The following is a 20,813-nucleotide window of genomic DNA, read 5'->3' as shown; positions in this document are numbered from 1 at the left end:
AGAGTGCGACGTCTCTCAGTTGCTGGTTCGAAGCGTGGCACGGGATCGTGCTCGGTCTCACCACTCGACCGGTCACTACCCAGACCCAAGGAGACCACAGACTAACCAATAATGGCTGAAACACTAGCAAGTGTGACACATACATAGTATGTGATCTCCACTTACCGTGTTTGGAGGGTGATCAGTCCACTGACGTCCAGGCATGGGTCCACGGGGTCTCGGATCGCTGGCCACGCCCCACGTTGGTTGCGCCAAATTGTCGGGGTCGTCACAACAATACCCTTCATCCACCAGTCATTCCAAATCAGAATAAAAGCATGTTGGTACCGGATAAGAATGAGTCAGACACCATGTTGGTTCAAACTCATTGCATGCTCGTGTGTAACGTCACAGCAACGACTGAACTTTATTTCCTGATACACAACATTACATGATCTATTGGGGGAAGGTGTGCAGAGGGCGGGGTTAGGCGGGGTTTAAGCAATGTATCTAGTATTCAGTCCTTCTGGTTGGTCTGACGTCATCTGATGAATCTTCCTTTGTCCACATCTTGTCCACATCGCTTTAAGTATCATTTCCAGAGAAATGATACTTGTCCTTCTGGAATGTGTAACTTGTTCCTTCAGCCGAGTGAAAGTGGGGCAAAGGTGAATACTGGCAGCCATCTTAAATACAGTTAAATTTGCATTGGCAAGTATGAAGGGAAAAACTTATTGTTTCACAGCATAAGAATATATAAAAGTACAAAGAGTATAAAAAAAATATATTTTTACCTTGACAGCACATGATACTAAATGTCTCCCAGCCATGGGAGCGCTGGGGGCATTTTTCTATATGCATGCATTGCCCCCTTTAGGATTGAGCACTAGGCTTGCTGCCAGGAGGTGTGGCATGTACAAGGAGGAGACATTCCAACAGAAAGGGACGACGCCATGGGGCCGGGCACCACCATTTCTGCATGGAGGCTGGCAATAGCATTACATTGACTTTATCTGACTGGACAACTTATTTGCCCTCTCACCTGTATTTACTTTACAGGTGGTGTGAGTTTTGCTTCATTGTTCAAAGAGCTATTTTACTTGACGTTTGGGGATAGCACAATGTAATTCTTCAACAGTACTGAGCAGTGTATCTGTGAATCTAGTTGTTGCTAGAAAGTTGCAGTTCAATGTTTCTGTGCTTCTGTCTGATTGCTCTTCTCATTCCTTAACCTTCCCTTTCCATATGCTTCTACATGCTGTGTAGCCTGTTAATCATTGTGCTGGCAGTCTGTATTGGCTAGAGAAAGACGGATTTGAGCAGTTCAGGAGAGGGTAAGAAGTGACTGATAAGTGCAGAACAAAGCATATTTCTTTCATAAGTTTCTTAAATGTATCCATACAATTCATTTATTTAAAGGTTTGTTGAAAGTACAGTTAAAATAAAGGAAAATACATGAATTGCTCTTACCATATGTCTTCCAGTGCCTACTATGCTACTTACCGTATTTTTCGGACTATAAGACACCTTTTTTTCCTTCAAAATTGTGGAGGAAAGTGGGGAGTGTGTCTTATAGTTTGGATGTACCTTATGTGACTGTAGATTGGGGGGAGCACCAGTGGCGGAGCAGCGGGTCACATGAGGCAGGAGCCAGCAGCTGCAGCTAACACGTGTGCCTGCTGTTAATGAGAATTAATATTCACTGCTCCCCATGCCCATAGTCCCTCCCACCTTTATGCAAGCAAGCCACCGCCGAGAGGTAGGAGGGAGTATAGGAGTGGAGAGCAGTGAATATTCATTTTCTTTAATAGCAGGCACATTGTTAGCCGAAGCAGCCGGCTTCTGCAGCTGCTGGGTGATCACGTGTGCCCTCTATTAAAGATAATGAATATTCACAGCTCTCCACTACCAGAGTCCTAAACATGGGGAGCACTGAATATTCTAGCAGCTGACCTCCGCATGTGGGCACCCATAGTAGTGATGTCATTTGATGCTTAGATGCTGAAATCAGCTGCTGGCATCAGAACAGGACACCGAGAAGCAAGGGAGCGTAGGGAAGTAAAGTACAATTATATATTTTTTTTATGTGTGCAGCGTGATTAGGGCCATATATACCATGATGGGGATGGGAGGGCATGTATACAAGGATGGGAATTTGGTGCATGTATACCAGGATGGGGATGAGGGGGCCATGTATACTAGGATGGGGATGGGGGTGCCATGTATACCAGGATGAGGATGAAGAGCATGTATACCAGGATAGGGATGAGGGGGCCATGTATACCAGCATGGGGATGAAGGGGCTATGTATACCAGGATGGGGGCCATGTATACCAGGATGGGGATGGGGACCATGTATACCAGGATGAGTATGTATATCTGGATAGGGTGCCATGTATCCAGGATGGAGGGTCATGTATACTAGGAAGGGGGGCATGTATACCTGAATTTGGGGCCATGTATACCAGAATGGGGGACCATTGGGTGCTATGCATACCTAGATGGGGTGCCATGTATACTAGGATGGGGGGGCCATATACTCCTGTATAGAGGGCAATGTATACCAGGATTTGATGAGACATAAATACCAGGAATTGCGGACTGTATATACCTGGATTGGAGGGTTATATTTACCTGGATTGAGGGACCATATATACCTGAATTGGGGGCCCTATATACCTGGATGGGGATGAGGAAGCCATGTATACCAAGATGGGGATGAGGGGGGCATGTATACGAGGATGTGGATGAGGAGGCCATGTATATCAGGATGGGAGCCATAAATAACATGATGGGGCACCATATATACCAGGATGGGGATGGAGACATGTACTGTATACTAGGATGGGGTGCCATGTATATCAGGATGGGGGACCATGTAAACGAGGAAGGGGGCATGTATACCTGGATGGAGGGCCATGTATACCAGGATGAAAATTGTACATTCACACTGAAGGTATCAAAACTATGAATTAACACATGTGGAATTATATACTTAACCAAGAAAGTGTGAAACAACTGAAAATATGTCTTATATTCTAGGTTCTTCAAAGTAGCCACCTTTTGCTTTGATGACTGCTTTGCACACTCTTCGCATTCTCTTGCTAAGCTTCAAGAGGTAGTCACCGGGAATGGTCTTCCAACAATCGTGAAGGAGTTCCCAGAGATGCTTAGTGCTTGTTGGCCCTTTTGCCTTCACTCTGCGGTCCAGCTCACCCCAAACCATCTCGATTGGGCTCAGGTCTGGTGACTGTGGAGACCAGGTCATCTGGCGTAGCACCCCATCACTCTCCTTCTTGGTCAAATAGCCCTGGAGGTGTGTTTGGGGTAATTGTCCTGTTGAAAAATAAATGATGGTCCAACTAAACGCAAACTGGATGGAATAGCATGCCGCTGCAAAAGGCTGTAGTAGCCATGCTGGTTCAGAATGCCTTCAATTTTGAATAAATCCCCAACAGTGTCACCAGCAAAGCACCCCCACACCATCACACCTCCTCCTCCATGCCTCACGGTGGGAACCAGGCATGTAGCGTCCATCCGTTCACCTTTTCTGGGTCGCACAAAGACATGGTGGTTGGAACCAAAGATCTCAAATTTGGACTCATCAGACTAAAGCACAGATTTCCTCTGGTCTAATGTCCATTCCTTGTATTCTTTAGCCCAAACAAGTCTCTTCTGCTTGTTGCCTGTCCTTAGCAGTGGTTTCCTGGCAGCTATTGTATCATGAAGGCCTGCTGCACAAAGTCTCCTCTTAACAGTTGTTGTAGAGATGTGTCTGCTGCTAGAACTCTGTGTGGCATTGACCTGGTCTCTAATCTGAGCTGCTGTTAACCTGCAATTTCTGAGGCTGGTGACTCGGATAAACTTATCCTCAGAAGCAGAGGTGACTCTTGGTCTTCCTTTCCTGGGGCGGTCCTCATGTGAGCCAGTTTCTTTGTAGCACTTGATGGTTTTTGCAACTGCACTTGGGGACACTTTCAAAGTTTTCCCAATTTTTTGGACTGACTGACCTTCATTTCTTAAAGTAATGATGGCCACTCGTTTTTGTTTACTTAGCTGCTTTTTTCTTGCCATAATACAAATTCTAACAGTCTATTCAGTAGGACTATCAGCTGTGTATCCACCAGACTTCTGCGCAACACAACTGATGGTCCCAACCCCATTTATAAGGCAAGAAATCCCACTTATTAAACCTGAAAGGGCACACCTGTGAAGTGAAAACCATTCCCGGTGACTACCTCTTGTAGCTCATCAAGAGAATGCCAAGAATGTGCAAAGCAGTCATCAAAGCAAAAGGTGGCTACTTTGAAGAACCTAGAATATAAGACATATTTTCAGTTTTTTCACACTTTGTTGTTAAGTATATAATTCCACATGTGTTAATTCATAGTTTTGATGCCTTCAGTGGGAATGTACAATTTTCATAGTCATGAAAATACGGAAAAATCTTTTTTTTTTAATCAGATAAATTTTTATTAAACATATCGAAGTTTACAACCACTCATATGTCAATATTCATTTTTTTTAAATACCCTTCCCCCCCCATCCTCCCTTCTCCCTCTCGGAGACCAAATCCAGGGCATATAGTAATCTGTCCGTATTTACCGAATGAAAACAGAATTACAAATTCTTATAAGTTGTACAGTCTAGTATTGTATTCAAATAACTATTAATTATTCCCATCCAGTCATGGCTGCCACAACTTATGGAAAAATCCCAGCCTGTTTCTCTTAGTGTATATACTTTTCTCAAGCTGGATTATATGGTTCGTATGAGTGATGAAATCCCGCCTGGATGGATTTCTTGCAATCAGTTTTCTTGCAATAAACAATAGTCTTGCAATTGTAATTTTAGTTGTGTTGTCAGCTGATATTTCCTCCGCATACCCTAGTACGCATATCAACGCGTCTGTGAACATCTAGGGCACTCAGAAGTGGATCTCAACCCAGCTTTAAATAGCATATCATGTGTCCTATATACCCTATGTATCACATATAATTGTGACAATCTCCCAGGTTCACTCATAGATATCTTGGGTACATGCTCTAAAATAGACTCCCACCTGTCATCATCTAACTCACCCAAGTCAGCCTCCCACTTCCTTCTGGCCTTAACAGGGTGTTCTTCAAGAAAGCTGTGTCATAGATCTCCGTATACGTCAGATATTGCCCCCTTCGTTCCACTATTCTTAAGTATAAAATCTAACGTGAGGTCCGTCTTTATCACTATAGGCCCTCTTCTTCTTTGTGCCTGGAATGCATGCTGACCCCATCTGTATTGAAAGATATTTAGACTTGGGAGCCGAAATTCCTCCTGCAACATTTCATATGACTTGAGATCCCCTCTGCAAGTCAACTGGCCTATCAGCTCAATGCATTTTTCCTTCCACTCACCCATTCCCTCCATATTGTTAATCTCCTAAAAATATATATAATCCCAAATAGGTGAAAACTCTGTGAATCGCACTACCCCCCTAATTTGTTTGATTTTCTGCCATAACTTGTGAATTAAGTTGATGGTATGGTATTTAGACCCCAATTGCTTGAAAATTCCCGCTTCTAGACCCCTACTCAAAGGCCAAGTCTCAATTATGTACTCCAGACTACTATGAGCCTGTCCCTTCTCAATCATTTCCCCCCATCCCCAGAGATGTTGGCACTGCGCAGACAAGAAATATATCCAGGGGTTAGGAAGGGAAAGCCCTTCTTCATCTTTTGGTTCTGCAATATTTCTTGTTTGATTCTCGGACCCTTCCTAACCCACACTAAAGGTACCGTCACACATAACGATATCGTTAACGATATCGTTGCTTTTTGTGACATAGCAACGATATCGTTAAGGAAATCGTTATGTGTCACAGCGACCAACGATCAGGCCCCTGCTGGGAGATCGTTGGTCGCTGAGGAAAGTCCAGAACTTTATTTCGTCGCTGGATCTCCCGCTGACATCGCTGGATCGGCGTGTGTGACACCGATCCAGCGATGTCTTCACTGGTAACCAGGGTAAACATCGGGTTACTAAGCGCAGGGCCGCGCTTAGTAACCCAATGTTTACGCTGGTTACCAGCGTAAACGTTAAAAAAACAAACACTACATACTTACCTTCAGCTGTTTGTCCCCGGCGCTGTGCTTCTCTGCACTCCTCCTGCATCCTGTGTCAGCGCCGGCCAGCCGGAAAGCAGAGCGGTGACGTCACCGATCTGCTTTCCGGCTGACCGGCGCTGACAGTGCAGAGGAAAGCAGAGCGCCAGAGGACAGACAGCGGAAGGTAAGTATGTAGTGTTTTTTTTTAACGTTTACGATGGTAACCAGGGTAAACATCGGGTTACTAAGCGCGGCCCTGCGCTTAGTAACCCGATGTTTACCCTGGTTACCGGGGATCGTTGGTCACTGGAGAGCTGTCTGTGTGACAGCTCTCCAGCGACCAAACAGCGACGCTGCAGCGATCGGCATCGCTGCAGCGTCGCTGAGTGTGAAGGTACCTTAACTCACCGAATAGTGATTTTATCCTGCAGAATCTACTGAATGGGAGCCAAACAGGAGAGTTATGCAAAACGTACAATAACTGCGGCATCACAATCATCTTAAGGAGATTCACTCTACCCACCACCGATAAATGCAGCTTGTTCCATGCTGAGATTTTAGTATGCAGTTTTTGTAGCAATGGATCTAAATTAAGCTCCTCAAATCTTGTTAATGGGAGAGCTATGTGGATCCCCAGATACTTACATTTTTGAATCACCCTTAAGTTGGTGCATTCCTCCACCTCCCCTGTACAATCATATTCTCGGTCTACCTGCAAAACACACGATTTACCCCAATTAATAATCAGCCACGATATTCGCCCAATTAACGACACTGCATTTCTTAAGAGCTCCCCAGGATCTTTGAAGAAAAATAGGATGTCATCAGCATATACAGCAACCTTCTCCTCCTCCATTTTACAGAAAAATCTTTAAATGAGAAGGTGTGTCCAAACTTTTGGCCTGTACTGTATATATACTAAGATGAGGAATACTGTATCAGTACAGAATTGGGAGACATTACCCCTATAACAGCGTCAGCAGTAGATCCCCCCATAATAGTGTGTCAAGACCACATTGTTTGCTTCAATTTTTTTTTTTCAATTTTCCTCTTCAAAAAGCTAAGTGCATCTTACAGTCCGAAAAAGATGGTAATACTTGGGTTTACTCTGATCTATTTTATTTTTTTACTATGGGCCCAGAAACTAACAAGCAGGTAGTTGCTACCATTCTGCTTGGTGCCAGCTGAGAACAGTCATCGAGCATTCCTGCTGGGTATTCAGTTGTTCCACATCAACAGGGCAGCTCTTCTTATTCTGGGCTGCTCTGTTGATGGGGCTTGATTGCCAATATCATGCTGACTGACCGTTGGCTCTCTGCAATAAGGAAGCAGGGTGCCGGCTGTCAATCAGCATGACATCGGAAGTCATGTCACATCAACAGAGCAGCATAGAAGAGAAGCCGCTGCTCTTTGAACGTCAAGCTGTCTAGCAGCCACAAATCATACAGCTGCGTCGACATAAACTAAATCTCCGAGAACGCCGAAATACTCACAGACCACCCGAGCATGCTCGGAGAAACCCAAGTAAGGAGCATACTCGCTCATCACTAATGAAAACCATTTAGAGCTCTTAAATCTACCAAAAATATGAAAATATGCCTGGGTCATGAATAGGAGGAAATGAATAAATGAATTGGTTAAAATACATTTGAAAATAAATTCACAAATAAACAATATTTTGAAACAAATATGTCAAGAAATTCAGATGTCACCGGGGCGGTCTGGATCGTCATACCAGATAAACACCTATTTTCCGGGTCTACATTATGTACGGCAACTGAACCGCTCTGAATATAGAGTAAACAGCACAGAGAGCCAGATGGCAGGAGACCGGAGGTCAGCGGTGTATCGGGAACAGGAAACGGACAATCTCATTAGCTGCCATCGTGCTTCGACAATAGCAATTATTCCGATTTCAATGAAGTTTACGGATAATGAGTAACTGTATCAACTTCACTGCTGATAAAGTGCAAAGGCAGCCAATTATCCACAGCGAAGCGTCCGAGAAAAAAAATCCAATGGTTGTCGAGCACATAAAATACACCTATGGTTTAACTCTTTCTTTTATCAAATATGCCTTATGGACACGATGGTAGTCAAAGGTCTGAAACATTCAATATCACAGATTTTCTTTTTTATTGAGATCATCACCAATTATAAACATTGACGGCAGATCTTCGTGAAATCACTTTCATGGCATCAATACGAAGAGCTTGTTCCTAGCATCAATATCAAGGGCTCGTTAAACCCCTTCCAGACCGGGTGATTTTCCATTTTTGCACTTTTATTATTTCCTCCTTTTCTTCTTCTTTATTGGTCTGTGGAAATAGTGGTGTGAGAACTTGTTTTTTTGCGGGATGAGTTGTACTTTTGAATGTCCCTATCCATTTTCTCATGCGATGCACCGGAAAACAAGAAAAAAATTCCAAGTGCTGGAAATAGCGGAAAAAATGCATAATTCCACTATTTTTTTAGAGATTTTTATTTATAGTATTAATTACATGGTAGAACTGACCAGGCAGTATGATTCTCCAGGTCAGTATGATTACGCAGATACCAAGCATGCATAGTTTTTCTGTTATTTAAGTGGTAGGGAGAAAAATGTAAAAATTTATAAACGAAAAAAAACTGCTTGTGTCGCCATTTTCTGAAATTTGTAATGATTTTCAATGTGATGGGTGCGTTTGTTTTATTGATACCAATTAGGAGTAGATACAAAGTATAGATTGTCTTTTATTGCACTTTTTTGTGCTGTTGTAAAGGCCAGAAGGAAAATGAAATTCTGGTGCTTTGATTTTTTTCTCGTTCTGTTATTTATTAATCAGGTTAATTAATTTTACATTTTAATTCCACATATGTGTATTTTAAAAAAAAATATATAATTTGGGGGAATGGGGAGGTGATTGAAACTTTTTCTCAAATTTTTTTAAAACATTTTGTTTTACTTTTCGCTGTAGCCAGGGCTGGTTTTAGACAAAATGGCGCCCTGGGCAAAATTCAAAGTGGGGCCCCCAATCCTGAAATATTCCACCAACAATACTGTTAGGCCCCCTTCACATATCCTTACAAAACACCTACGTGTTTTACCGATATCGGTGTCACCAGTGTTTTCAATCAGTGTGCCGTCCAAGTGACATCCGTGTTTTTCCAGTATGGAAATTAAATTACAAAGCTTCTCATATATTTTCCATGTTAAACACGGACTGCACATGGACGTCACACGGATGGCACAAGTACGGCACATGGATGGCACACGGACGGCACACGGACGGCACACAGACGGCACACGGACGGCATGTTTACATGGACTCATAGACTTGTATTGGCCCTTGTCATCTGTGCTGCTGGGAAAACACAGACATGAGTGCAGAATCGTAAGTCACATGATAGAAACCATTAGCAGAATTGCTGTCTTTTTCGGCATCCTATCTCACAAACAGCAGAATTAAAAGATATAAAAAAAGTCCTACATGTCCCCAAACAACTCTGCTAAATTCTCTCTGGCTCCATGGCCGATGGTTCGGAGGCCCTGATGGTTATTGCTCACTTTGCTGCTGTAATATAAGGTGCTGCCACAAGACGACTGCAGCACAGTGCTGATACTATCGGAGACCCCCGGAGCCACAAGACCTCTGCAGCCCAGTGCTGAGACAGGCAGAGGCCCCCGGAGCCACAAGACCCCTTCAGCTCAGTGATGAGACTGGCAGAGACCCCCAGAGCCACAAGACTCCTGCAGCCCAGTGCTGAGATTAGCGGAGACCCCCGGAGCCACAAGACGACTGCAGCACAGTGCTGATACTATCGGAGACCCCCGGAGCCACAAGACCTCTGCAGCCCAGTGCTGAGACAGGCAGAGACCCCCGGAGCCACAAGACCCCTTCAGCTCAGTGATGAGACTGGCAGAGACCCCCAGAGCCACAAGACTCCTGCAGCCCAGTGCTGAGATTAGCGGAGACCCCCGGAGCCACAAGACCCCTGCAGCCCAGTGCTGAGACTGGCAGAGACCCCCCAGAGCCACAAGACTCCTGCAGCCCAGTGATGAGACTGGCAGAGACCCCAGGAGCCACAAGACCCCTTCAGCTCAGTGATGAGACTGGCAGAGACCCCCAGAGCCACAAGACTCCTGCAGCCCAGTGCTGAGATTAGCGGAGACCCCCGGAGCCACAAGACCCCTGCAGCCCAGTGCTGAGACTGGCAGAGACCCCCCAGAGCCACAAGACTCCTGCAGCCCAGTGATGAGACTGGCAGAGACCCCAGGAGCCACAAGACTGCTGCAGCAGTGCTGAGACTGGCAGAGACCCCCGGAGCCACAAGACTCATACAGCCCAGTTCTGAGACTAGCGGAGACCCCCGGAGCCACAAGACCCATGCAGCCCAGTGCTGAGATTAGCGGAGACCCCCGGAGCCACAAGACCCCTGCAGCCCAGTGCTGAGACTGGCAGAGACCACCGCAGCCACAAGACTCCTGCAGCTCAGTGCTGAGATTAGCGGAGATCCCCGGAGCCACAAGACCCCTAAAGCCCAGTACTGAGACTGGCAGAGACCCCCGGAGCCACAAGACTCCTCCAGCCCAGTGCTGAGACTAGCAGAAACCCACGGAGCCACAAGACTCCTGCAGCCCAGTGCTGAGACTGGCAGAGACCCCCGGAGCCACAAGACTCCTCCAGCCCAGTGCTGAGACTGGCAGAGACCCCCGGAGCCACAAGACTCCTCCAGCCCAGTGCTGAGACTAGCAGAGACCCCCGGAGCCACAAGATGACTGCAGCCCAGTGCTGAGACAGGCGGAGACCCCCGGAGCATCGGTGCTGGAGCCACGGGAGATTTATCATTTCATGCTAATTATTTTTACATTCTTAAAAAACCCTTGTAGACACTGTTCACATGCACCATTTTTCCTGTGGATTGATCTACAGTGTTGACAGGAAATATTCTGCGTTTGTGCAGCCTTTTCACTTGCAATTTTTTGTTACCCATTCATTTGAATAGGGAAACAAAAGCTGCAGAAATGCTGAAAGACGACAGCAACAGATTTATTAAAAAAGAAAAAGTGTCTTGTGGCCGATGTCAGTGTCTGGCTGCTGTATTGGAACAGAGTGGAATAGTATAGTAGACTGCACTATTCCATCCAATAGTATATTAAGCCCTGTTCACACTGCGCTTCTGCAGTGCATCCGGGGGCTCTACCTCAATCCCCCTAAAATAGGATTCACCTAAATCCCCTACTGTTTCTTTGGGTATGTGCACACAGTCAGGAATTGGCAGTGCTTTGGACGGAGCACGCGTCCGCTGCCGGCTATTGAACGCAGGTGACTCCACATGTGACCAGTCCACTCAACCGTGCGGATTCACAGCGTCCAATACATTGTACGGGTGACATTTATCACGTCTCCGGCTCTCCGCAAGAGAAATTGACATGCTGCAGTCTGGAGAGTTGCTCCACATGTCCGTCTCTGCGGGTGAGCCGCGGGCGTCTGTGCACGCATAGTGATTCTCAGTGGCATAGGAAGGGGGATGCGGGGGGGGCGGGCCGCCCCGGGCGGCACAATGCGGGGGGCGGGCATCTAGCCCTGCTGGCACAAGCATCTTTTCAGTCAGTGCAGGGCCAGGAAGTGCAGGCACATAGGGGTTAAGAACGCAGCCAGCGTAACATTGTTTGTGGGCGGAGAGTTCTCCTGCTCTGCTCTCCCGCCCGCCCCTCCCTGGCTGCTGAACTTATCAAGACAGATGCAGATTCTGGAGGAGCTCCTTGGCAAGCCTTGCCGCCCTGAGGCCATGTTCACACAGTGCGTTTTTTACTGCGCAACCGCAGCGGTATTGCCGCTGCGGTTCCGCAGCTGTTTTCCATGCAGGGTACATAACAATGTAACCCTATGGAAAACAGTCACTGCTGTGCACATGGTCCGTAATTTCGTTTAAAAAGCCGCGCAGAATAGCTGCGGCAAAAAAGAAGGAGCATGTCACTTCTTTTTCCTGAACCGCAGCGGTTCTGCACCCATAGACCTCCATTGTGAGGTCAAAATCGCAGTAAAACCCGCAGATCAAAAATATATCTGCGGGTTTTACTGCGATTTGATGTGCAGAACCGCTGCAGCAGGAAGTGCGGGGGAGCGGGCGGAAGTGCGTGGGCGGAGTGTGGCTGCCCCCCCGTGCTCCGATCCCGCCCCCCCGTGCTCCGATGCCCCCCCCCCGTGCTCCGATGCCCCGCCCCAGTGCTCCGATGCCCCCCCCGTGCCCTAATCTCCCCCCCCTTATACTTACCCGGCGTCCCGGTGTCCGTCCGGCCGTCTTCTCCCTGGGCGCCGCCATCTTGCAAAATGGCGGGCGCATGCGCAGTGCGCCCGCCGAATCTGCCGGCCGGCAGATTCGCTCCAAAGTGCATTTTGATCACTGAGATATAACCTATCTCAGTGATCAAAATAAAAAAATAGTAAATGACACCCCCCCCACTTTGTCACCCCCATTGGTAGGGACAATAAAAAAAATTAAGAATTTTTTTTTTTTTTTTCCACTAAGGTTAGAATAGGGGTAGGGGTAGGGTTAGGGGTAGGGTTAGGGTTAGGGGTAGGGTTAGGGGTAGGGTTAGGGGTAGAGTTAGGGTTAGGGGTAGGGTTAGGGTTAGGGTTAGGGGTAGGGTTAGGGGTAGGGTTAGGGGTAGGGTTAGGGGTAGGGTTAGGGTTAGGGGTAGGGTTAGGATATTTTCAGCCATTTTAGCCCTAAAAAGCTTCCTAGGAAACACACAGTCTCTGCATAGAAAACTGCATAAAAAAAGGATAAAAAAACGCATCAAAAAACGCATCAAAAAAGGACAAAAAAAGGACCAAAAAAAGGACCTGCGTTTTCTGCCAAGAGCTGCAGTTTTTTAAAAAAAACTGTCCTGAAAAAAAAAGGATGGAAATCCTGAACGTGTGAACATACCTGAGAGTGAGTACGATGTATCTTTGTATTCTGACAGTCTGGGTGACCTGGGGCGGCCACAGCTGATGGAGAGCGCCCCTATATGTGGCTGTGTACTGTCAGATCGCATGGAGAGCGCCCCTATATGTGGCCGTGTACTATCAGCTCACATGGAGAGCGCCTCTATATGTGGCCGTGTACTATCAGCTCACATGGAGAGCGCCTCTATATGTGGCCGTGTACTATCAGCTCACATGGAGAGCGCCCCTATATGTGGCCGTGTACTGTCAGCTCACATGGAGAGCGCCCCTATATGTGGCCGGGACTGTCAGCTCACATGGAGAGCGCCCCTATATGTGGCCCTGTACTGTCAGCTCACATGGAGAGCGCCCCTATATGTGGCCGTGTACTGTCAGCTCACATGGAGAGCGCCCCTATATGTGGCCGTGTACTGTCAGCTCACATGGAGAGCGCCCCTATATGTGGCCGTGTACTATCAGCTCACATGGAGAGCGCCCCTATATGTGGCCGGGACTGTCAGCTCACATGGAGAGCGCCCCTATATGTGGCCGTGTACTATCAGCTCACATGGAGAGCGCCCCTATATGTGGCCGTGTACTGTCAGATCACATGGAGAGCGCCCCTATATGTGGCCGTGTACTGTCAGATCACATGGAGAGCGCCCCTATATGTGGCCGTGTACTGTCAGATCACATGGAGAGCGCCCCTATATGTGGCCGTGTACTGTCAGATTACATGGAGAGCGCCCCTATATGTGGCCGTGTACTGTCAGCTCACATGGAGAGCGCCCCTACATGTGGCCGTGTACTGTCAGCTCACATGGAGAGCGCCCCTATATGTGGCCGTGTACTGTCAGCTCACATGGAGAGCGCCCCTATATGTGGCCGTGTACTATCAGCTCACATGGAGAGTGCCCCTATATGTGGCCGGGACTGTCAGATCACATGGAGAGCGCCCCTATATGTGGCCGGGACTGTCAGATCACATGGAGAGCGCCCCTATATGTGGCCGTGTACTGTCAGATCACATGGAGAGCGCCCCTATATGTGGCCGTGTACTGTCAGATCACATGGAGAGTGCCCCTATATGTGGCCGGGACTGTCAGATCACATGGAGAGCGCCCCTATATGTGGCCGTGTACTGTCAGATCACATGGAGAGCGCCCCTATATGTGGCCGGGACTGTCAGATCACATGGAGAGCGCCCCTATATGTGGCCGTGTACTGTCAGATCACATGGAGAGCGCCCCTATATGTGGCCGTGTACTGTCAGATCACATGGAGAGCGCCCCTATATGTGGCCGTGTACTGTCAGATCACATGGAGAGCGCCTCTATATGTGGCCGGGACTGTCAGATCACATGGAGAGCGCCCCTATATGTGGCCGTGTACTGTCAGATCACATGGAGAGCGCCCCTATATGTGGCCGTGTACTGTCAGCTCACATGGAGAGCGCCCCTATATGTGGCCGTGTACTGTCAGCTCACATGGAGAGAGCCCCTATATGTGGCCGGGACTGTCAGATCACATGGACATGGAGAGCGCCCCTATATGTGGCCGTGTACTGTCAGCTCACATGGAGAGCGCCCCTATATGTGGCCGTGTACTGTCAGCTCACATGGAGAGCGCCCCTATATGTGGCCGTGTACTGTCAGCTCACATGGAGAGCGCCCCTATATGTGGCCGTGTACTGTCAGCTCACATGGAGAGCGCCCCTATATGTGGCCGTGTACTGTCAGCTCACATGGAGAGCGCCCCTATATGTGGCCGTGTACTGTCAGCTCACATGGAGAGCGCCCCTATATGTGGCCGTGTACTGTCAGCTCACATGGAGAGCGCCCCTATATGTGGCCGTGTACTGTCAGCTCACATGGAGAGCGCCCCTATATGTGGCCGTGTACTGTCAGCTCACATGGAGAGCGCCCCTATATGTGGCCGTGTACTGTCAGATCACATGGAGAGCGCCCCTATATGTGGCCGTGTACTGTCAGATCACATGGAGAGCGCCCCTATATGTGGCCGTGTACTGTCAGATCACATGGAGAGCGCCTCTATATGTGGCCGGGACTGTCAGATCACATGGAGAGCGCCCCTATATGTGGCCGTGTACTGTCAGCTCACATGGAGAGCGCCCCTATATGTGGCCGTGTACTGTCAGCTCACATGGAGAGAGCCCCTATATGTGGCCGGGACTGTCAGATCACATGGAGAGCGCCCCTATATGTGGCCGTGTACTGTCAGATCACATGGAGAGAGCCCCTATATGTGGCCGGGACTGTCAGATCACATGGACATGGAGAGCGCCCCTATATGTGGCCGTGTACTGTCAGCTCACATGGAGAGCGCCCCTATATGTGGCCGTGTACTGTCAGCTCACATGGAGAGCGCCCCTATGTGTGGCCGTGTACTGTCAGCTCACATGGAGAGCGCCCCTATATGTGGCCGTGTACTGTCAGCTCACATGGAGAGCGCCCCTATATGTGGCCGTGTACTGTCAGATCACATGGAGAGCGCCCCTATATGTGGCCGGGACTGTCAGCTCACATGGAGAGTGCCCCTATATGTGGCCGTGTACTGTCAGATCACATGGAGAGCGCCCCTATATGTGGCCGTGTACTGTCAGATCACATGGAGAGCGCCCCTATATGTGGCCGTGTACTGTCAGCTCACATGGAGAGCGCCCCTATATGTGGCCGTGTACTGTCAGATCACATGGAGAGCGCCCCTATATGTGGCTGGGACTGTCAGATCACATGGAGAGCGCCCCTATATGTGGCTGGGACTGTCAGATCACATGGAGAGCGCCCCTATATGTGGCCGTGTACTGTCAGATCACATGGAGAGCGCCCCTATATGTGGCCGTGTACTGTCAGATCACATGGAGAGCGCCCCTATATGTGGCCGTGTACTGTCAGATTACATGGAGAGCGCCCCTATATGTGGCCGTGTACTGTCAGATCACATGGAGAGCGCCCCTATATGTGGCCGTGTACTGTCAGATCACATGGAGAGCGCCCCTATATGTGGCCGTGTACTGTCAGCTCACATGGAGAGCGCCCCTATATGTGGCCGTGTACTGTCAGATCACATGGAGAGCGCCCCTATATGTGGCCGTGTACTGTCAGATCACATGGAGTATACTGTCCTGTATATGTATATACTGTATCTGTACAGCCAGCATGACAGTATATATAATATATATACAGGACAGGTGCTGGGGGCCTGGGCGGCTGCTGAAATATATACACTGCACAGTACCATCACTCCCCTGTATATATACACTGCATAGTACCACTGCCCTGTATATACACACTGCACAGTACCACTGCCCTGTATATATACACTGCACTGTACCACTGCCCTGTATATATACACTGCACAGTACCATCACTCCCCTGTATATATACACTGCACAGTACCACTGCCCTGTATATATACACTGCACAGTACCATCACTCCCCTGTATATATACACTGCACAGTACCACTGCCCTGTATATATACACTGCACACTACCATCACTCCCCTGTATCTATACACTGCACAGTACCACTCCTCCTATCCTGTATATATACACTGCACAGTACTCTCCTCCTATCCTGTATATATACACTGCACACTACCATCACTCCCCTGTATATATACTCCGCACAGTACCTCTCCCCTGTATATATACACTGCACAGTACCTCTCCCCTGTATATATACACCGCACAGCATCACTCCTCCTATCCTGTATATACACACTGCACAGTACCTCTCCTATCCTGTATATATACACTGCACAGCACCACTCCTCCTGTATATATACACTGCACAGTACCACTCCTCCTGTATATATACACTGCACAGTACCACTCCTCCTGTCCTGTATATATACACTGCACAGTACCACTCCTCCTGTATATATACACTGCACAGTACCACTCCTCCTGTATATATACACTGCACAGTACCACTCCTCCTATCTTGTATATATACACTGCACAGTACCACTCCTCCTGTATATATACACTGCACAGTACCACTCCTCCTGTCCTGTATATATACACTGCACAGTACCACTCCTCCTGTATATATACACTGCACAGTACCACTCCTCATGTATATATACACTGCACAGTACCTCTCCTCCTATCTTGTATATATACACTGCACAGTACCACTCCTCCTGTATATATACACTGCACAGTACCACTCCTCCTGTATATATACACTGCACAGTACCACTCCTCCTGTATATATACACTGCACAGTACCACTCCTCCTGTATATATACACTGCACAGTACCACTCCTCATGTATATATACACTGCACAGTACCACTCCTCCTGTATATATACACTGTACAGTACCATCACTCCCATGTATATATACACTGCACAGTACCTCTCCCCTGTATATACACACTGCACAGTACCACTCCTCCTGTATATATACACTGCACAGTACCACTCCTCCTGTCCTGTATATATACACTGCACAGTACCACTCCTCCTGTATATATACACTGCACAGTACCATCACTCCCATGTATATATACACTGCACAGTACCTCTCCCCTGTATATACACACTGCACAGTACCACTCCTCCTGTATATATACACTGCACAGTACCACTCCTCCTGTCCTGTATATATACACTGCACAGTACCACTCCTCCTGTATATATACACTGCACAGTACCACTCCTCCTGTCCTGTATATATACACTGCACAGTACCTCTCCTCCTATCTTGTATATATACACTGCACAGTACCACTCCTCCTGTATATATACACTGCACAGTACCTCTCCTATCCTGTATATATACACTGCACAGTACCACTGCCCTGTATATATACACTGCACAGTACCAATAGAGGTTAGACTTACTGGCCTATAATTTCCAGGTTCACTTTTAGAGCCCTTTTTGAATATTGGCACCACATTTGCTATGAGCCAGTCCTGCGGAACAGACCCTGTCGCAATAGAGTCCCTAAAAATAAGAAATAATGGTTTATCTATTACATTACTTAGTTCTCTTAGTACTCGTGGGTGTATGCCATCCGGACCCGGAGATTTATCTATTTTAATCTTATTTAGCCGGTTTCGCACCTCTTCTTGGGTTAGATTGGTGACCCTTAATATAGGGTTTTCATTGTTTCTTGGGATTTCACCTAGCATTTCATTTTCCACCGTGAATACCGTGGAGAAGAAGGTGTTTAATATGTTAGCTTTTTCCTCGTCATCTACAACCATTCTTTCCTCACTATTTTTTAAGGGGCCTACATTTTCAGTTTTTATTCTTTTACTATTGATATAGTTGAAGAACAGTTTGGGATTAGTTTTACTCTCCTTAGCAATGTGCTTCTCTGTTTCCTTTTTGGCAGCTTTAATTAGTTTTTTAGATAAAGTATTTTTCTCCCTATAGTTTTTTAGAGCTTCAATGGTGCCATCCTGCTTTAGTAGTGCAAATGCTTTCTTTTTACTGTTAATTGCCTGTCTTACTTCTTTGTTTAGCCACATTGGGTTTTTTCTATTTCTAGTCCTTTTATTCCCACAAGGTATAAACCGCTTACACTGCCTATTTAGGATGTTCTTAAACATTTCCCATTTATTATCTGTATTCTTATTTCTGAGGATATTGTCCCAGTCTACCAGATTAAGGGCATCTCTAAGCTGGTCAAACTTTGCCTTCCTAAAGTTCAGTGTTTTTGTGACTCCCTGACAAGTCCCCCTAGCGAAAGACAGGAGAAATTGTACAATATTGTGGTCGCTATTTCCTAGATGCCCGACCACCTGCAGATTTGTTATTCTGTCAGGTCTATTAGATAGTATTAGGTCTAAAAGTGCTGCTCCTCTGGTTGGATTCTGCACCAATTGTGAAAGATAATTTTTCTTGGTTATTAGCAGAAACCTGTTGCCTTTATAGGTTTCACAGGTTTCTGTTTCCCAGTTAATATCCGGGTAGTTAAAGTCCCCCATAACCAGGACCTCATTATGGGTTGCAGCTTCATCTATCTGCTTTAGAAGTAGACTTTCCATGGTTTCTGTTATATTTGGGGGTTTGTAACAGACCCCAATGAGAATTTTGTTACCATTTTTCCCTCCATGAATTTCGACCCATATGGACTCGACATCCTCATTTCCTTCGCTAATATCCTCCCTTAAAGTGGACTTTAGACAAGACTTTACATAGAGACAAACCCCTCCTCCTCTCCGATTTTTACGATCCTTTCTAAACAGACTGTAACCCTGTAAGTTAACTGCCCAGTCATAGCTTTCATCTAACCATGTCTCGGTTATTCCCACTATGTCAAAGTTACCTGTAGATATTTCTGCTTCTAGTTCTTCCATTTTGTTTGTCAGGCTTCTGGCGTTTGCGAGCATGCAGTTTAGAGGATTTTGTTTTGTTCCAATCTCCTCACTGTGGATTGTTTTAGAAATGTTCTTACCTCCCTTCTGAGTATGTTTTCCTGGATCTTCTTTGTTCAAGTCTAATGTTTTTCTTCCCGTCCCCTCTTCTTCTAGTTTAACGCCCTCCTGATGAGTGTAGCGAGTCTTCTGGCGAATGTGTGTTTCCCAGGTTTGTTGAGGTGTAGTCCGTCTCTGGCGAGGAGTCCATCGTACAAGTAATTCACACCGTGGTCCAGGAATCCGAATCCTTGTTGTCTGCACCATCGTCTTAGCCAGTTGTTTGCATCAAGGATCCTGTTCCATCTCCTGGTGCCATGCCCGTCTACTGGAAGGATAGAAGAAAAAACTACCTGTGCATCCAGTTCCTTTACTTTCTTCCCCAACTCTTCAAAGTCTTTGCAGATTGTCGGTAGGTCCTTCCTTGCCGTGTCATTGGTGCCAACATGTATCAGAAGAAATGGGTGGACGTCCTTGGAGCTAAAGAGCTTTGGTATCCTATCGGTCACATCCTTGATCATCGCACCTGGAAGGCAGCATACTTCTCTTGCAGTTATGTCCGGTCTGCAGATGGCTGCTTCTGTGCCTCTCAGTAGTGAGTCTCCCACCACCACCACTCTTCGTTGCTTCTTGGCTGTACTTTTAGCTGTCACTTGTTGCTGTGTGCCCTTTTCTTTTTTGCTTGCTGGTATTGCTTCATCCTTAGGTGTGCCATCTTCATCCTCTACAAAGATTTGATATCGGTTCTTTAGTTGTGTGGTTGGTGATTTCTCCATGGTCTTCTTGCTTCTTTTGGTCACATGCTTCCACTCATCTGCTTTTGGAGGTTCTCTGACACTTTTTTCACCTTCTGTGACCAGTAGAGATGCTTCTGTTCTGTCTAGAAAGTCTTCATTCTCTTTGATGAGTTTCAAAGTTGCTATTCTTTCTTCCAGACCCCGCACCTTTTCTTCTAAAAGGGCCACTAGTCTACACTTCTGACAGGTGAAATTTGATTCTTCTTCTGGTCGATCTGTGAACATGTAGCACATGCTGCAGCTCACCATGTAGGTTGTCACATCTGCCATGTTGCTCCTAGATCCTGCTGACTTGCTGTGTGTTTTCCTTCTTGTGTAATCTACTCAGCCAAGCTCTCTTGCAATAATGTCCTACAGGCAAAAATTCACGCGCCTTACGGCGCGCGGTTTGGTGATGCTTTCCAATCAGCTGGTCCCGGCTGTACCCAACGATCTTCTAGCTTAGGGAGACTCTTCGCTTTTCCCAGAAGGCACCTGGAATATGCAAATTAGCCCCCCTCAAGCTTGAATCCCTGGTTTGGTGATGCTTTCCAATCAGCTGGTCCCGGCTGTGCCCAACGATCTTCTAGCTTAGGGAGACTCTTCGCTTTTCCCAGAAGGCACCTGGAATATGCAAATTAGCCCCCCTCAAGCTTGAATCCCTG

The 20,813-nt window shown here is 47.1% G+C and overlaps 1 long non-coding RNA gene across 1 annotated transcript; it reads right to left on the bottom strand.

Annotated features, from left to right (window-relative positions):
- Window positions 1-353: 353 nt before the first annotated feature.
- Window positions 354-6,765, bottom strand: LOC138657615 (uncharacterized). Its single transcript, XR_011317093.1, has 2 exons — window positions 6,708-6,765; window positions 354-665 (listed from the first exon to the last, which is right to left on the bottom strand). It is a non-coding gene; the product is annotated as an uncharacterized lncRNA (long non-coding RNA).
- Between the last annotated feature and the right edge of the window lie 14,048 nt (window positions 6,766-20,813).

This window comes from Ranitomeya imitator, chromosome 1 (genome assembly GCF_032444005.1).
Source record: "Ranitomeya imitator isolate aRanImi1 chromosome 1, aRanImi1.pri, whole genome shotgun sequence".
NCBI classification, from domain to species: Eukaryota; Metazoa; Chordata; class Amphibia; order Anura; family Dendrobatidae; genus Ranitomeya; species Ranitomeya imitator.
Note: the sequence above shows the minus strand (reverse complement) of the source record. Positions and strands in the feature narration are given on the sequence as shown.